The sequence below is a fragment of the Oryctolagus cuniculus genome, chromosome 13, assembly GCF_964237555.1.
Source record: "Oryctolagus cuniculus chromosome 13, mOryCun1.1, whole genome shotgun sequence".
NCBI lineage: Eukaryota > Metazoa > Chordata > Mammalia > Lagomorpha > Leporidae > Oryctolagus > Oryctolagus cuniculus.
Genome location: NC_091444.1, coordinates 14,423,357 through 14,443,384, shown reverse-complemented (window position 1 = coordinate 14,443,384; position 20,028 = coordinate 14,423,357). Strand labels below are relative to the sequence as shown.

General features: G+C 40.6%; 1 protein-coding gene across 3 annotated transcripts in view; it reads right to left on the bottom strand.

The window, feature by feature from the left end:
• The window catches only part of NEK7 (NIMA related kinase 7), a 148,372-nt gene that overhangs the window by 103,186 nt on the left and 25,158 nt on the right, over nucleotides 1–20,028 (bottom strand). Inside the window, exon 1 of one of the 3 annotated variants that reach the window (XM_070055070.1) lies at nucleotides 19,126–19,349. The exons of the other annotated variants lie outside the window; for them this stretch is intronic. The gene's annotated coding sequence lies outside the window, so the exon portion shown is untranslated. Of the gene's footprint in view, nucleotides 1–19,125; nucleotides 19,350–20,028 lie in introns of those variants that run through there. 3 annotated transcript variants of the gene reach the window in all.

Here is a 20,028-nt window from a genome sequence, read left to right as displayed (position 1 = left end):
CAGAATACAGACCTGTTCAACTTACACTAAAGTAAGAGTTAAAAACATTTTGTGGCCATTCTAAATGCTTTCTAAATATGACCAACAGAGTAAATTTCAGTGGGACTCATTCATGTAAGTTTCTTTTATCCACTCGTGACCACACTGCCCACAAATACAGCTTTCTCCCACTAAAATGAATCCACAAATTAAAAAATTATACATAATAAAAACATATGCTTAACATGCTACAAGAATCACTCACTATCTAAAAGTCTAAGTTTTTAAACACAAAATGAATAAACCCAAAATCTCCAGAGAGAGGGTATCCATGAAGACCAATAGCCCAAACAATCTAAGAACCAAAGGGAAAGCAGGGGATATCAGGATAAAAAGAAAAGCTGAGGTTTCAGTGGATCCCAGGGCTGGGGAAGATGCATCAAGGGAACAGCATTGAGTCAGGACCCCCGAAAGCAAAGTAGCCTGGGAGGTGATCACAGGGGAGGTGGCATGCCCCCCAGAGAACAATGAGTCCTCTCTGGAGACAGTGACTCCACCTGGAGCTCATGCAAGTTCCATACACAACAGCTGGTGTGCAAGCTGGCTGAGCAAGCAGACACAACACCCCAAAAAGGGGGCAGGAGGACAACACAAACAGGTCCACGGATGAAGCAGATTTTAGACTCATCAGAACAAACTCTAAAGTAATTAATGTTTTATAAATTAGCTTAAGGACAATTTCTCAGAAAATTGCAATTTATAATAAAAAATACACTACCCATGAAATAACAGAAGTCCTAATTTAATATTGCCTCTAATAGGTCAAAGATGCATTGATACTATGGTGTTCACTAAGAATAGTGAATAAACATTTAACTAGCAAGATGATAGGCAGGAGGCAGCAAAAATGAGTGATTAAGAAAGGAGGGCAAGAAAAGAAGCAAAATAGGCACCAAGAGCAGTTGAAACAACAGAAAATACGATGACAGATGTCAGTCCATACACAGAGTGATGAAATTAAGTGTAAACCAACTACAAGCTCCAGTGATGAGACAAAAACCATCTGACTGGATTTTAAAGTTTCTAAGTTGTTTATAGGATATATCTGACATGCTGAAACGCAAAATGATTTTTAAACGAATGAAAAAGGCACACCAGATTTTTTTCAAGAGAAAAAGGCCAGTGAAGGGTGGGTGTTAGCCTAATGGTTAAGACACCACCCAGGACCCACATCAGAGACCCTGGATTTGATTCTAGCCCCTGATTTGAGCCTCCTGTTAATGCAGACCTGGGGTGGGGCAGTGGAAATGGCTCAAGTAACTGGGCTCCTGCCACTGACATGGGAGCACTGTTGAGTTTCTGGCTCCCAGTTTCTGTCTGGCCCAGTTCTGGCCATTTGAAGGTATCTGAGGAGTGAATCAGAAGATGAGAGATCTCTCTCTCTCTCTCTCTCTCTCTCTCTCTCGTGCGCGCACTCACTCTCACTCTCAAATAAATAAAAATAAGGCCAAAGAATCACCGAACATCACCGAACATTACCATCACTGAAAATCTGGCCAGTAGCTCATCTACTTCTAGATTCCTCATTACATGAGAAAAATAAACCCCTTCATGGTACTGCCATAGTTGTTATGTGAAGCTCCATGCATTCCTAACAGATACGTCTCTCTGAAGCTTTATATGGGTAACTTTCCTATGGGAGTTTACTCCAAACTGTGAATATGCAACATTTCCCACATGAGAGCTTACTGCACAGCCTAACTGCTGTGATCTGTAGTAAATGAGAGACGCAGTCACCCAAGAGCTCCTCTGCCGTCTGTACTTCACTACTGCAATGAAGAAAGAGGCTTGTGGTGACACTTTCCTGACCTGAAACACTGCTTGGCAGACACTCGTCCAAAACAATAATGCCTCTTAGCACCTCAGAAGATAAAGCTGCCGAACTACGAACATTAAACCTTCCAGTTTGCCTGGCACATGGGGATGGATGAGAGTCTGAATTATTTTCAACTGGCAGATTACTGACCTGATTTTATTCTTCTTAGTAAGGCCTAAATCCAAGACAAAAAAACATCTTCTGGTATCAAGGCAATAGCAGAACATGTATCCACAGATACCCTTTACTAAAGGGTATACCAGATCACTGAAAGTCATTATTACTGTTCTTCCTTTAGTATGGTAGATTAATAAATATCTTATTCAAATACAAAATACAAATACTTACTAGCTCATATACAGGCTAAATTTCAAAATCCAAGTGAAGTTTGATTTTAATCCTTCTTGCCCTCTATTTACATTTTAAAAACAACTTCAAGACAATGGAGGGAATATGATTAAAACAGGTAATTTTCTAGACTCTTCCAGAATGAGCATCTATATTATCATATATTCCTCTTAACCCATGTGTGCCAGACAAGACATATATGTTTGTGAGGAGCTAATAGAATCAAAGGCACATTTTAGATGCTTCTACTGTGCTAGACCCTGGGAAAAGGTGACAATTCCTTGTCCTTGTCCTTCCATGATACAGACGTGTCAATTACTGCAAATAAATGAACAAGTGTTCTGAAAGTAACAAAGTGTGCATGTGTTTAATTTTTATTTATTTATCTGAGAGGTGGAGAATACAAAGACAGTCAAACAATGAAAATTCCTATCTGCTAGTTCCCTCCCCAGTTTATTTTAACTTCTGGGCCAAACACTTGCCCCAGAAATAGGGATACTGATAGTGCTGCTGGGACCAGGAAAGCTCCCCCCAACCTACAGTCCCTCATCTTCCCCTTTCTTCCCACTGCTCTCCACTGAACATCAATGTCAATACCAATACCCAAATCAGCATCTCAGACCAGTCTCTCCACCTAAACATCTCCCTGTGGGGTTCCTTTAGTGGCAATAAAACTCAATACCTGAAGTGAAATAAACCTCTTCCCTATAAATCCCTTCCAATGTCTTCTAATTCAGCTTCTAAATAAAAGGGGGGTTCTAAAAGTATGTGGAAATGAAATTAAAAGATAACTAAATTCTCATTGCCTTTCAGAATCCTCTCATGGTGATCCACCTAGTCACAACCACAAAGAAAAATGCAGTGATATTTCATTCAACCTTATCCCCTCCACATTGTACCAACAAATTATAAAGAGCAGAAATAAACAAAATATAAAACAAATGCAATAAGATTCAACATAACCAAAACACAGTTCTTTGAAAAAAAATAAATACAGACAAACCTATAGCAAGAGTAACCAAGAAAAAAAGGAGAGAAATTAACAATTATAACATCAAAGATGACAGAGGAGACAACTATAGATCCTGTAGAATAAGGAATAAGGAGGCAAACAAGCCAAGAGAGAAGCTAACTCTGAATGCTCAGATGAAATGAACACGTCCCTTAAAAAACCTGAGTATGGGAGCTGGCATTGTGGCACAGTGGATTAAGACACCACCTGCAATACAGGAGTGCTAGTTCAAATCCCAGCTGCTCCATTTCTGATCCAGTTCCCTACTAATGCACCTGTGAAAGCAGAAGATGGTCCCTGACAGCCACATGATGTCAGCCACAGATGGAGTTCCAGGCTCCTGGCTTCAGCCTGGCCCACCCCCAGCCATTGCAGTCATTTGGGAAGGAAACCAGAGAATGGAAGATCTTTCTCTGTATCTCCTTCTCTGTCATGCACCCTTTCAAATAAATAAACACATCTTTTTAAAAATTGGTGAAAGATGTTAGCAAGTAATTTTCAAAAGAGCATCTGAAAAAATTATCTCAGAATAAATCAGGAAGACACAAATTAAATTAACAGTAAGATGCCATTTCACTACTTTCAGGTTGGCTAAAAAACTTTAATTCTGGCAAAATAAGGACGAAATATGTTGGAACTGGAAAGGACATACACTGCAGGAGGGGATATCTGAAAGACAGGGTCCCTACATTCCACCAACCCCCTCTTAGTATACAAAAAGTTCATGGAAAATGGGATTAAAAGATAAATTTAAATTGTTGCGACAACATTTTGAAGTCCACGCATAGTTTTTTCACAATACATATTTTCATGTACTTTTTGAAAGTCCCCTGTACTCAGAAGTGAGTCACATGTGCACAGGACAGGCCCAGGAAGGCAGGGCAGTGGTGATGGTAACCGCACCACAGAGGACAAGCACGTCACCTCCACAAGAACCCCAGGGATCAGCAGCCTGGGCCCACTTTGTTAGTTTCTCAGTTTGGGATTCACAATCCACCAAGTTAGCATAAAAGGGATTTGTAAAGTTCAGCGCTGACCTCTGATACTGCTTGTGCTAAATCATTTCAGAACATGAAAATCACCAAGGACTATAACAGCAGAGGCACCAAATAAAACTCCATATATTCATGACCCCCCTTACTGTTTATCTTATAGAATGCAGGGCAAAAATCCTTCTACTGGTTTAGAAAAACCAAGACTATTCTAACAAATCCCATGTGTTAAAAATAAGATAAAAATTAACATCCTCTCTTCCTGGGTCAATCTACTAATAAATGATGGAAAAAAACAAAACCTGAAAGTCCAGATTTGTAATTCCACTAATAATTACTAGATTATCAGCTCTTAGAAATTTATAGGGGGCCAAAAGAATGATCTAGGACCAGAATAAATCACAGATTTAAAAATTCAGAGTCACAAGCTATCTAAATACAAAAGCTCATCTTCACTATAATATCCACTAATTCTGTTCAGTTTTATTTTATTTAGTAAAGCTGCATTTTTATAACATTCCATACACTTTTTTTTTTTTTTTGACAGATAGAGTAGACAGTGAGAGAAAAAGAGAGACAGAGAGAAAGGTCTTCCTTTTACTGTTGGTTCACCATCCAATGGCCACTGATGCCGGCGCACTGCGCTGATCAGCAGCCAGGAGCCAGGTGCTTCTCCTGGTCTCCCATGCGGGTGCAGGACCCAAGGACTTGGGCCATCCTCCACTGCCTTCCCGGGCCACAGCAGAGAGCTGGACTGGAAAAGGAGCAACTGGGACAGAATCCAACACCCCGATCGGGACTAGAACCCAGTGTCCCGGCGCCACAGGCAGAAGATTAGCCTATTGAGCCGTGGCACGGGCCCCCATACACTCTTAAAAATATTCAGCTTTTAGTAAAGTTTAAGTCATCCAAAAGTATTAAAGAAAAATGTTGTCATAAAAATTCCACCACTCTGCCCATTCCAGTTGGTTGGTTTGTTGGATAAGAAAACATCAGGGGTATAGATTTCAGACAGAGGCTGCTGAAACTTAAGAGTCTCTAAAAAGACTGTAACTGTTGTTGTAATTGACTAAAAACTGGCAACAAGTTCCCCTAAGAGTAGACTAAAATGGACTGACAGGATTTCACAGTGGATTTTGATGGCTACTCTCTGAGTGTTAGGAGCGAAAAACAGTGTATCTTTCATGCATCTTCAGGAGTAGGAAACATAAGGCTCTAATTTTCTTCTGTTTGAAATAAAACACAGCGCTTTTGGAAATGAAACAACCAAGAGTATAGGAAAGAATTACTTGAGGTGTTGCATTCACACATTGACATTTGTTTATACTGTAATATAAATTAAATAATCAAGTGATGATCCCCCCACCCCGTCTCTTTCTTTTTTTAACCACTGGGACCTATTTTAATTCATAATATTTGTAACAGTCAAAATTTATAATTTTCTTACAGTTCATCATCTGAGTTTAGTTGCTATTCTAAGTTAATACTAAAAATACTGCAGCTCCAGAAGGAATGAATAAAATAACATTAACTGCTGGTCCCAAAAGAACAAGTATTTTGAAAACATATTTTTGAAACAAAATTTGCCTTCACCTGAAAGCTCCTTAATGTTAATCTGAATGTTTAAAGAGACTTGTAAATGAACCATGAGATATTTGTTCCCAGGTTGAAAATCTGTACACAAATTGTTCCCTGGAAAGAAACTTTAACCAAAAGATATAAATACCGAAAGAAGGATTAATAATGGAAAGTCTGACCTAACAGGAGCCTGCCTACTATGAAGTTCTGCTCAGTGCTATCCTACTGCTCACTGCCCAGTTAGAATGGTCCATAGACCTTTTATCTTGAAAGGTGTAAAAATCTACTCTTCTCAATCATGCTTCAAATATAACTTATCAAATTGTAAAACGTCAGCCCTGAGTGTGAGACTAAAATTAAGCAAAAATCACAAAGTTGTTGAATGCTTATTTCAAATGATATCTTTCATTCTCTTCCTACATAACACTAAAAATTCTAAAATCTTAGTTCAGACTTGCATTCAAAATACGTAATGAGTCATACACGAAATGAACTAAATTTTCACACTGATGTACTTCCTAAGCGAACTGTTCACTTAGGATTCTGAAGCCTCAAGGGAGTGAGGACTCTGCTCAAAGATTTACTGGCATACACTTATTATTCATAACCCATAAATCCTAATTTTCTACACACCCAGGCATACCTGGTTAAGTGTAGTTAAAGCAAACAGGAGTCACAGGTCTGGTTCCACCACTCCTACATAAAATCTGCCATATGCAGGCCACTTAACCTCTCTGAGCACCAGTTTTCTTTTTCGCAAATGGAGATGATGACACTGTCCTGATCTTCATCACAAAGCAATCAGGGTGACTCAGGGACATAAATCATGAAAGTGTTTTAGTAACTCTGAAAGCAGAATGCAAATGTAATGCAATATGACAATACTATTTCATGTGCATTAATAATAGTCATGCCAGGAGATCCAAGGCCCCCAAATGGCCTGTACAGTCTAAGTATACCAAATACAAGGTGTAGGCATCCTGTGGCCCTGAGCCTGTACTACAGATGGTCATGTAGGTCAAGGTAACTGCAGTGTAACTTCAGTACAACTGCTTGCTCCTGGGTGAGCGTGGCTGCTTGTTTGCTACTTGCTGCAAAAAAGTACTGAGCCCTTGTCCCTGGGCCCCTCAGCCACAGCCCAACTGACTGCAAGCACAGCCACTAGCCCGGCCCATGCGAGCAGCAGATGCAGCACTACCACACTGATGCTCCTGCTCTCTGCTGTGCTTCAAACAAACAAACCAACCAAAAGCCTGTCCTGCTCTGATCACTAAGTTTCACAGACTTCCATCACCTACAAAGTCGTGGCAAGCCAATCTGCTCAAGGCATGACCTCCTTCATAATCGTATTTATCCCTGGCATGATCTATGAAGTATGAGTTCTTCCCTAAAAAGAACAGTACAGCAAGCAGTGTGTGGAGATAGATCATGACTTTTTGGAAAACCTCTAGAAGGTCATGTGGATATGGCTATTAAAGTAGGGGTTCTGAAAGAACAGAAGGATGGGATCAACCCCAGAGACATTTGCTTCAGAAAATGAGCTTTGGGGCCAGAGCCGCGGCTCACTAGGCTAATCCTCCGCCTTGCGGCGCCGGCACACCGGGTTCTAGTCCCGGTCGGGGCGCCGGATTCTGTCCCGGTTGCCCCTCTTCCAGGCCAGCTCTCTGCTGTGGCCCGGGAAGGCAGTGGAGGATGGCCCAAGTGCTTGGGCCCTGCACCCCATGGGAGACCAGGAGAAGCACCTGGCTCCTGCCTTCGGATCAGCGCGGTGCACCGGCTGCAGCGCACCAGCCGCGGCGGCCATTGGAGGGTGAACCAACGGCAAAGGAAGACCTTTCTCTCTCTCTCTCTCTCTCTCACTATCCACTCTGCCTGTCAAAAAATAAAAAAATAAAAAAGAAATAAAAAAATAAAAAAGAAAATGAGCTTTGGGAATCCCCAAATAGGCAGTTGATCAAAATCCACAGTGCCTCAGTAAAACCAATTCCTTCATGAAAATCAATTCTCCTCTACTGGAGGAACTAAGAAGCTGAGTGGTAGCCTTAGAACAAACTACTCCTTCAGTACCTCCCCACCCAACCCTGGGCCTTTGCACCTTGTTTTGCTGGCCTTCAGAAAGAATGAAGACCAAATGGGGCCAAGGTCTCCCAACCACAGGGAAGACTGCAAGAAAGGTCAGGGTGGGGAACACAAACTCTGATGCCCCTTTTAGGTTCTGTTGACGGCCAGTAAATCTGGGTTCCCGCCAACCACAGAAGAGACCTGGACTGAGTTTCCAGCTCCTGACCCTCAGAGTCAGTCTGGCCCAACCATTGTAGGCATCTGAGGACTAACCTGGAAGATGGGAGTTCTCCCTCTCCCTCTCCACATCCCGCCTCCCAGCTGTCTCCCTCTCTAGTAATTTTTTTTCTTAAAATATTATAAGTTCCTGGAGCCGTTGTGTAAGCCACTGCTGGTACTCCCACTGTGAATGTATTACCTGGTATTCATGGTTGATCTAAGACTATTTATCCCATAAATTTTCATTAAATCCATGTAGTACTTCCTAATTTGGAAGATTTGCAATGTAGACAGGTGACAATGAACAAGTACCAAACCACCCAATAAGGCAGTTCCCTCTGTATTATACAACAAAAACAACACAGAATTCCAAGAGAAGAAAAGAAATCTTAACCTCGATTATCAAGGTCTTAAAAGCAGCAAGAAATATTGAGATATAATTACCTCTCTAAAATCACCATGAATGGCAAGTGAGGAAGGCTCACAAGAGCCAGTGTGCTGCCAGTGGGTTCCCACCCACTGAACTCACTTGTTGCCCTTGCTGTTCTGGCTGTGCCAGCAATTGCGACCACCACTGACGCAACTGGACAAACTGATGACACCTGGTACCCCATCCGGGGCACTGCTAATGCCCCTTTTGCAAGTCCTTGGGTACCAGAAGCTCAGCCTAAGTTTATCTTCACCTGTTGGTGGGTCCCAAGTCAAGTTTAGTGAGTAGCCATGGGAGTACTTGAATTCTCTTGCTGTTTGCACCAATGAGGAGCTGTAGAACAAACCCCTCTCCTTTAGGAAGCACTTGGTTCCACTGTATCAATATCTTACTTGTTAACGGGTCCAAATAAAGAACAGGTGGCGGGGCTGGCACCATGGCTCACTTGGCTAATCCTCCGCCTGCGGCACTGGCATCCCATATGGGCACCGGGTTCGAGTCCCGGTTTCTTCTCTTCCAGTCCAGCTCTCTGCTGTGGCCTCGAAGGGCAGTGGAGGATGGCCCAGGTGCTTGGGCCCTGAACCAGCATGAGATTCCAGGAAGAAGCACCTGCTCCTGGCTTTAGATTGGCGCAGCACCAGCCATGGCAGCCATTTGGGGAGTGAACCAACAGAAGGAAGACCTTTCTCTCTGTCTCTCTCTCTCTCACTATAACTCTACCTGTCAAATAAATTAAGAAAGAAAGAAAGAAAGAAAGAAAGAAAGAAAGAAAGAAAGAAAGAAAGAAAACAGGTGGCAATGCTCTGGGAACAGATGCCAACTCACGTGAGAGCCTGGGAAGTTTATTAATCCTGAAAAGACACAGGGATTGGCTATCCTAGTCCAATCCTTGGGAGCAACGTGGACTGCCCTAAAAGGATAAAGGAAAAATAGCTCACCCTTCACCCCAGCTACCAAAACAGAGTGTGGCACTTAGATGGACAGTGTTGGCATTAAAAACAAGTATTTCATCAAAGATATGCCACTCAAAGGGCACATATACTTTGGGTTCCACAGAGCAGTACAAGTGCTTTATACTGACAGTGGAGGGTTTTTTGTTTGTTTGATTTATTGTGCTTTGTTTTAAAAAGATTTCTTTATTTGAGAGTCAAAGTTAGAGAGAGAGAAAGAGAGGGAAAGAGACAGAGAGACAGAGATCTTCCATTCACTGGTTCACTCTCCAGATGGCTGCAACAGCCAGGGCTGGGCCAGACTGAAGCCAGGAGCTTCTTCTGGGTCCTCCACGTGAGTGGCAGGGGCCCAAGTACTTGGGCTGTATTCCACTGCTTTGCCCAGGCCATTAGCAGGAGCTGGATCATAAGTGGAACAGCCAGGACTCGAACCAGTACCCATATGGATGCTGGTGTTGCAGGCAGTGGCTTTACCCACTATACCACAACAGCAGCCCCCCTGACAGTGGAGTAGATGACTTAGAGCAAAGGGTCAGAAATCTGTTTCACTTGAGAGACCACAGTCAACAGAGCTGTGCAAGTTCTGAAGATCAGCAGTTCAGCTTCAGTCCCTTGACAGGTCATAAAACACTGGCCTTAACCTACAATCTAGCTGAACAAGAGTTATAGGAAGTAACACTCCTGGAACAACTCACACATCCCATAAGGAAGGAGATCAATGATGAACTGAGGTAAGACCTACTAGTATTCTCTGGGACTCTACTTCACTTCCTGAATCTAGAGTCCTGAGGAACACGTTTGAGATGCAGATAGCAGTTGGGCCTCATCCTGTTCATAATCATCCTCAACATGTGTTGTACGACAGAAACTAAAAGGGTATGATCTCAGCACCAGACAGCATATCTAATCCGAGCTGCTGACAGGGCAACAAAATCACATGAAGTTCAACCAAGATTTTGTATGGGCAAAGGATGGACTGTTGGGAAAAGCTGCCACAGGCCCCAACCATTCCTGTACATCGTTGCCATGTGTGCCAAACTATCCTCTATCCCTTTCTGTAGCTATTTACTTTAAGCACTCAAGTAGGTCAAAGTAGAAGGACTACTACTGTGAGACTGCCAGCCAGAGGATGAACTTGCTTACTGCTTGCTTCAAAAGGTGCTGGGTCCTTAAGATTTACGATCCTCAGCTGAACTGCCACTCTGAGCGCACAGTACCACCCAAGCCTAACTCCGCTCTGCAGAACTTGAGGCAGGAGAATCAGCACCACCATGCCAGTGTTCCTGCTGTTTGTACTTCTGTAGTAAATCGGCTTGCTCTGATCGCTGGATCTCAGTGCCTTCATTCTGTACCTATAGAGCCAGGGCAAGCCCACCTGCTTCCTTGTTTTGTCATCTCCTTTACAGCCTTAACACTCCTTGCCAGTCTGCTTGATTGCTGACAAATAACAAAGCAAACACACACACACACACACACACAACTTGTTCTTTACACAGTGTACTGGCATTTCAAACCTTTCAAGAAAATTGCAAAGGGAAGTGCAGCACATCTAAGCATTTACTTAGGTGCATTTAATATTCTATTTTACCAAAACGTCACAGTCTACCTACCTGAACATCACCTGACTTCGCTACTAAACAGAAAACAAAGTGAACAGATATTATTTCGATAGCTATGGAAAAAAGTTTAAGCACATCTTCTCATAAATAAAAAATCACCTCTATTAATCATTTTACTGTTCAAAACGTACCTATCATACATTTAAACAGAATGACCATTACAAAGGTGATATGGCAATACAAATCTTCCAGCTAGTTAAGGGACCATGGCATAAATTATTTCTTTATAAGAAATATAACTGCTTTGAGATGAGATTATTGTCTAGGGCCAAGATTCTCTGCACATGTTTTAACAAAGATGATGGACAGATTTTCATTCTCACTTTTAATACTTCTGTATGTACCCACTGGTACAGCCTCGGGAAACTGAAACAGAAATGACAGCTAATCTGGAAGACAACCAGCAACCAATCACCAAACCAAACAAGTCCTTTTTTTCAGTAAAACCCAGATATATATATCATACGTACACACAGAGCACTTTTTAAAGTTCACAGAAAATGGAATTAAAACCTAAGTTTATTTTGGTGAAAACAAATTTTGGATTACATACTACAGCTTCTTCATAACATGCATTTTCCATGAACTTTTTGAAGACTCTCTCATACATTATATAATCATGTATATTATACATATTTAAAATCTGTCTTACGTAAGTAAGTCTTACTGAAATAACAGGACTGTCTTTCTCTTTGTAATCATCTATCTCCCTCCCCTTTTTTTTTAAAGATTTATTTATTTATTTGAAAGGCAGAGTTACAGAGAGGCATAGACAAAGAGAGAGGGAGGTCTTCCATCTGCTGGTTCACTCCCCAGATGGCTGCAACAGCCGGAGTTGTGCCAATCCAAAGGCAGGAGCCTCTTCCAGGTCTTCCACGCAGGTGCAGGGGCCTAAGGACTTGAGCCAGCTTCTACTGCTTTCCCAGGCTATAGCAGAGAGTTGGGTCAGAAGTAGCGCTGCCAGGACTCGAACCAGTGCTCACATGAGATGCTGGTACTGCAGGTGGAAGTTTTACCCACTATGCCACAGCACTGGCCCCGGACCCATCTTTATAAGATGAGCTTTTTCTTTTCAAAAAATTTAGTTATTTATTTTTGAAAGGCAGAAAGACAGAAACAGGCAGAATGAATTTGCCCATCTGCTCTAAATGCCTGCAACAGCCAGGGCTGGGCCAGGAGCCAGGGATTCCATCTGATCTCACACACGGATGGCAGAGACCCAATTACCTGGGCCCTAAGCTGCGGCCTCCCAGGTAAGCATCAGTAGGCAGCTGGAACGGAGGGGTGGAACTGACACTCAAACCCAGATACTGTACTATGTGATGCCCATGGCTATCCCAAGCAGAATCTTAAACACTGTGCCAACCACCTGCCCTTCTAGGCCCTTTTATCCAATATATCACTCTATAATCTGTAGTTAATACTTTAGTATGTATCACACAATGTGCAGAAAAACACACTACAGTTCTGACTATACGAAGAAGGTATCTGTTTCCTTACCAACCTCAAGTACCAACTTCAACTTTTTAGGGCTATTTCTTCTGTGTGATACTTCAGAGCTGGCATGGCTGTGATCGTCTCCATTTTTAAGAATACAAGAACCAGGGGGCCAGTGTTGTGGCGTAGTGGGCTGGGCCTCTGCCTGCAGCACTGGCATCCCATATGCATGCCAGTTCGTGTCCCTGCTGCTCCTTTTCCAATCCTGCTCTCTGCTATGGCCTGGGAAAGCAGTGGAAGATGGTACAAGTCCTTGGGCCTCTGCACCCACGTGGGAGACCCCAGAGGAGCTTCCTGGCTCCTGGCTTCAGATTGGCCCAGTTCCAGCTGTTGCAGCCATTTAGGGAGTGAACCAGCAGATGTGTGACCTTGCTCTCTGTCTCTACCTCTCTCTGTATGTAAGTCTGCCTCTCAAATATATAAATAAATAAATATTAAAAAACAATACAAGAATCACACACGTAATTTATATTTCAGTGTGTGTTGCTCACAGGTAGGTTCTGTTTCCGGTACAACACTTTCATAAGTGTGAGAAAATTTCAGGATAATATCTTTAATGTTCAAGTCAGTTTTGGCATAATTAAGAAAAAGGACATGTGAAAAACAATGAAAAAACCGCTGTGAGCTATGTGTCTGTTTACAGCACCAAACCTTTTTCCACAGCTCAGCAGATGTCACAAAGTCATCACAGAAAGCAGTAAATCCAAACCGAGAAATCAGTATGAAATGAATCAAATTTTCAGACATGTTTTTTACAATTTTTGGTAACATACTGAATGCATACATAACAAACCCTTTTTCTTCTATTACCTGCAGTTCAGTTGATTTGTGATTCCTCAATTTTATTGACACTGATCTCTTTACTGACACAGATTCAATTAGTACTTTTAACTTAATACATCTGTGTATTTTTACAATTATGCCCTTATTACATTAGCATTATTTATTGAACAACTATTATATACTAGGCACTGGACACTGTCACAAAACTGACATTGTCTCTGCCCTCACGTCACCTGATGAGTAATAAGTCTGGTAGGTTTCAGATATGAATATGTCAAGTTGCTAAGGGAACACATAATAGAATTTGGGAGAAAGGAAGGAGATTGTCAAAGAACTCTTCCCACTGAAGTGATACTGTCTGGGGCCTTAAAGGCAAGCAGCAGTTCACCTGTTGACGAGATAAGAGAAGGAAAGGACATGAGGCACAGATGGGAGCTACGCCGGCTGCTCTTCGCACTCTTCATAGACAAAAAACTTACATTTCACAGATGATCACAAAACAATTTTTTTTTTTTTTTTGACAGGCAGAGTGGATAGTGAGAGAGAGAGACAGAGAGAAAGGTCTTCCTTTACCGCTGGTTCACCCTCCAATGGCCGCCGTGGCTGGCGCGCTGCGGCCGGCGCACTGCGGCCGGCGCACTGCGCTGAGCCGAAGGCAGGAGCCAGGTGCTTCTCCTGGTCTCCCATGGGGTGCAGGGCCCAAGCACTTGGGCCATCCTCCACTGCACTCCCTGGCCACAGCAGAGAGCTGGCCTGGAAGAGGGGCAACCGGGACAGAATCTGGCGCCCCGACCAGGACTAGAACCCGGTGTGCCGGCGCCGCAAGGCGGAGGATTAGCCTAGTGAGCCGCGGCGCCGGCCCACAAAACAATTCTTAAATTCCAAATGTTTTTATATTAGAACACTGTAACTTAAGAAATGGGATTCTTAATTCCATAGATCAGAACAAGACTTTCCTAGATCTACCAAGAAAGCTCTTCTGAGACACACACATCTAGGCTTGGACAAATTCACTTTCTCTCCCTAGGGGAGGATAAAGTAAAAAAATTATTTCTTAAGTAGTTCCACCAATTGGGACTACCCACAAAAGGAGATTATAACTGACAACACTTCTTTAAAATACAAATATTCAGAGTTGTGGCACAGCAGGTTAAGCTACCGCCTGCGAAGCTAGCATCCCATATGGGCGCTTGTTCGAGACCTGGCTGCTGCACTTTTGATCCAGCTCCCTGCTATTGCATCTGGGAAAGCAGCGGGGTATTGCCCAAGTACTTGGGCCCCTGTACCCACATGAGAGATCCAGAGGAAGCTCTGGGCTCTTGACTTCAGCCTGGCCCAGCCCTGGCCACTGCAGCCATCTGGGGAATGAACCAGGGAATAGAAGATCTGTCTCCCTCTGTCTCTTCCTAACTCTGCCTTTCAAAATTAAAAACAAAAAATATTTTAAAAAGTTAAAAAAATAAAAATAACAAGTATCTGCCAGAAAATGTGGCTTATTTCAAGTGATGCGAATCACTCTATTTCGTAACACAGCAAGGTTCAAATAGAGAATCACTAAGCAAAAAGCTTTTGAAAAAAAAAAAATATAGAACATGGACAGTAGCTTACAAGTAAAAGCAATGCCTGAGTGGAAAAGAGGGTATCTATGTGCCCCATATGCTTGTTTGTATTTTGGAAACACAACAGTGAAGACACTGTTTGTAATATAAATCTTCCCAGTATATTTCAAAACTTTCTTACCGCAGGACTTTCCACCACCCTTTGGTAGTGTTTTATTTTGGTTAAGAATATTTTGTAAGGGGTAGGCATTTGGCCTAGCAATTAAGCTGCCAGTTGTGAAGCCTGTATTCACAGCCAAATGTCCAGGTCTGAGTCCCAGCTATGCTCCAATTGCAGCTTCCTGGTAATGTGCACCTTGGGAAGCAGGTGTGATGGCTCAAGTATGAGAGTCCCTGCCATCCACGCAGGAAACCCGGAGTTCCTAGCTCGTGCTTCAGCTTGCCTCAGCCCCAGTCATTGAGAGCATTTGGGGAATGAACCTGTAGACGGAAACTCACTAGCTTTCTATCTCCTTCTCAAATATATAGAAGATGGAGATGGAGGAGGTGGAGGAGGAGATGATTTTGTGACATTTCGTGATTCATTAGTAGAGGTAAGGTTCATCTTGTTACTGATATCACCATAGTCATTATGTTGTATGATTTAATGTTGGTAAGCCTGTTTTCACTCACTATAAGGAAATTTCATTGAACAATCTTTAAATCAATCAATAGTCTTCTGAATTGTTGAATAATGTAATTAAGAACAACCCTACAAATATACATAACTTGGAAAATATATTTTGAATTTTCCAACAACCAAGTAAAGTTTGGCTCTTTTTCAAATAGGTTGACAGGAAGTAAGTCAAGGCTATCATTGGCAGAGGTAAAGTTCAGAACTATAAAATGCTGTTTCATCTACTCCTTCAAAAAAAGTCACTTGGTTATGAAGTCATAAACCAATTATGATAATGAATTTTGATGCCTGAATATGTGAAGCATTATACACATTCATTTATAATGTTTTTACCATTTGTAAATAGTGCTCAGTGACTAAGGCCAAGCCTCACATATTACTAGACTACCCAGTATATTAAATCAATTAATGCTAAGTAACAAATACATTTTTTAAAAACTCTAAACTCTGGTATATATTCATTTCACTATAAAAATCATTTTAAGTGATAGCTGTTGTTAAATAAACATCAAACTGTTAAATGGCCAAGGAACCACAAATAAACACAATGTCCAAGGAATGAACTGCCAGATTTCCATTTATGTTCTTGAGGATAAAATGTAATAAAGAAAAAAAAATTTACATTTTCTTCCTATGATTTTGAACCACCTTAGAAGGTTCTGAATGACATTAGACCCCTAAAGATGCCTCCTAGAGTTACAGGCTATGGTTTGTCTCTACCACTGGATTCCCAGGACTCATAACACCATATAGCATATAGCAGGCATTCAAATATCTGCTGAAAGAATGAAAAAATAAAGCTTACCTAAACCTGCTTTGTCTTAAAACCATTGGTAAATACGCTAATTCTGAACCAAAAAGGTAGCAGCAGAAATTGGAGCATTTGTTCCATCAATTAACTACCACCCACATTCAGGACATCACTGACTATAAATGCTTATTTACTATAAATCAGAATATGTCAAAGTAGGTTTAGAAGGCTAGTATGCGTAACATTCAATATGTTGCAACTAAATCAATCTTCCTAAAATATCTCTTTCACTATATCATTCGTTATATCATTCTTCTGTTTAAAATTTCCCAATAGTTCTCTTTGGAATACAGCCAAATTTGTTAGTCTAGAATCACAGGCTCCATTTATACAACAGAAGTTTACTAAATTCCTTCTTTGAACCAAGCAGGTACTGATGGTAAAATGACAAACAACAAATAGACCCTTCCGTTTTTCAGTCATAGCCTAGTGAAGAATTAGGAAACAGGAGCTCAAGATTCAGCCAAAGGGGGGAAAAAATCATAAAAAGTCTTGGATTGCAGGCTACCCAGTGAAACCTCTGAAGATTGGTTCTCATGTGAGGAGTTAGAGATTTCATATTTCATTTTACAAATACCACCATCTTGGCAGCTATAAAGAAAATGAATCAGAGCCTCATGTCCCACTCTTTCTGCCAAAGTAGCCCATTTCTAAGCTTCAGAAATCTTAATTTCACCTACCACAATGGCATCTGCTCAAAGCTGAGCACAAATCTCTATGCTCCTTGAGGCCTGCATGGAATCCATTCAAACCTAGAGTGCCCTCCTCTTCCTTTGATGTCTCTGTAATATCCCTGCACTGTGGTATCATCCTGGGGCACCAAAGGTCTGTCTTACATTGCTAATAGTACTGCCCATAAGGACTGTAAAGCTCTTCACAACAACATTTGCAGAAGATGAGTGTGAGTATCCTATTATGTCTAGCATGGTTCTTTTCCCACAGTAAGTCTGAGCAGGATAAAACAAATAAGGGCTGGTTATCAACTGGATTGTATTTTACTAAACCATTTAAGCATGTGAAAGTTAGAAGCAAAGAGTTAGCATGGACCAAAGAACAAGGAGCTTAAAAGTAATAGGCTCCAGAATCTGGAAAACACAAGTAATGTTTCAAAAAGAAGAAAAAACTAAAATCACTGCATTTTTTTTAGTTTACTTAATTACTTGTAATACATATAGAAATCAAAGGACACAAGTCTACCAGCAAGAATACAAAACAAAACCTCAAGCAGACATACACAAATCAATCAAGTCCAATCTCTCTTGCTCTTATTCTCTTGCTCTCTCACTTTCTCTCTTTTCTCTCTCACTCTCTCCTTCTCTCTCTCTCTCTCCACACATCTATTCATATCCACTCTCTTCAGTTCAAATCCAACTGTGTCCATTTAGACACTCGGTTATTAAGTATTTTGTTTAATATGTCAAACATAGAAAACCCAGAGTCCCAACAAATGAAATTATTTCATTGACATATTTTGTTTAATATGCCAAACATTTAAAGCCATTTTATAATTACATGTTTCATCATTTTTCTATTAAAAATAGAAAAACCCAAAGTCCTAATAAAATGAATTTATTGACAAAATATGTTGTGTTCTCTACTTCAATGTAACCACTTATCCTTTCGCAAGTGTCCTTTAAAGAACTGATTTCCTTTTTCCTATTAAATGTTAATAAAATATATTTTCAATTCAGGTTGGGGATTAGTCCACCATCGGATGAAATTTTTCAAATAACCATTTCTTCTGTAACAACACACTGAATGAAATCTAATGGTCACACAACCCTACAAGCTTAGAACTTTATTTTTTCATCTTCTACTAATTTGATACTCTTATCAATATGACTGAACAAAGTCTCACAAACATAAATAACACAAAAACAAAAGCACTGGAATATTACATAAAGGATAGAAGTCTTCAGTCATTTTTACCAAGAGCTTTTTTGGAAATGTCTTACTGTATAAGCCTTAGTTACCTCAAATACCAATAATATTGGATGACAGATCTTCAAGTTGTTTCCATTTTCAATAGCTCACCCAATTCTACTTTTTTTCCAAAATAATTAAGTCATGTATAAATTCAGAGTTTACTCACTTTTGGATTCAAGAGGAATCGCTCCAAACAAGGAATTTTGGAGTGCTATGGATTAGTAGCCACCCCAGAGCAGAGCCTCATTGGTAATACCTGATTAATTCCTAAGACCTCCCTTAACTGGGAAATCTTCATGAACAACAGCACTACTGAAATAGTCAATGATCAATTGATTTGAAATCCAAAAGGCCAAGAAAGTTCAAATTTCTTTATTTAAAGAGACATACCAAGTACATGACTGACCTCACACACACACACATACAAAACTAATACTTAGCTTTGTTGAGTTTTATTGTTGTTTCCTGAACATTAAAAGATAATGCAAGACTCTAAGATTCCAATTTATGATTAGATAGCTCATCAAAGCAACATTGAAATTAACTACTTAAAGTTAATGAGAACACTATATAAAAAGGTAAACTTATTTTTATAACTTGTCCCCTTTAACCTTTTCCATATAGATATTTTTCTTACATTACAAAAGAAGTCAATCATATTAAGAATGCATATTTAGGGCATCATTTCATAAACTATTTTATAGACAGTTTTATCTATTATAAATCAACATTGATGAATGTGTGAGCTATAAGCCCATTACTTATTCACACTTTTATTTTTAGTAAATGATTATATGAATGTAACTCACTTAATAAGGCTGTGAATGTTTCCTCAAAGTAAAAACTAAATGTCCTCTATTAAAAATTCTCCGTTTGCATTCTCATTGTGATTCTTCAATGCAAGACGCAAAAGCAACACATCGTTTGATCATCTTCCTAAAAGATTATGATAATTATGAAAAATTACTACAAGGTCATGATTATCAGCAAGAAAATGCCAAACTCAAAGGAAAGCAATGTATTAAGTAACAATAAGAAAAATTATTCATTCTACTCTGACGCTATCACCACAGAGCAACTGTGAGCTTGGGAAATCCTTCCTCGGAGCCTTTCCTACACCATCTGTCACGGGGGCAGGGCCCACCAATTCCTCAGGAACCTTCATTCAAATCTCTTCACTCCTGTCTTCATCAGCTATACAGTCAAAGCCACAGGTCTCAGAACACAACCTGAATAAATTCAGAGTAAGCAACTAAATAACAGCAGCATCGACAGATGCTGACTTACAATACAACTGCATTACTGATTGACTTTCTCTGTAAAGCAACGGTTTTTAAGTATTATTTCAAATGGAGTGCACAACTGAAAACCCAAAAGAAAAAAAAAGAGGTAATAAAAAATCATGATGTTTCTTTATCACCGTGATTTTTAAAGTTTCCAAACTCTATGTTTATATGCACTCGCCCAGTAGCATGCTTTACTGACATCTTACACTTTGGGATTTTTGAAAAGTAGCCACATGTATCTTCTCAAAACATTACAGTAGAGCAAGTGGGAAATAATTTCCAGATTACCGAAAAGAAACTCCAAGGAGAAGCTATATGACTTTTCCAGGATCACACAAGGAGAAAATAACAGAATGCATATTTCCTGACTCGGACACATCAGCATGGAGTTTAGTCTCTTGTGTGCATTTATGCACAGACACCAAG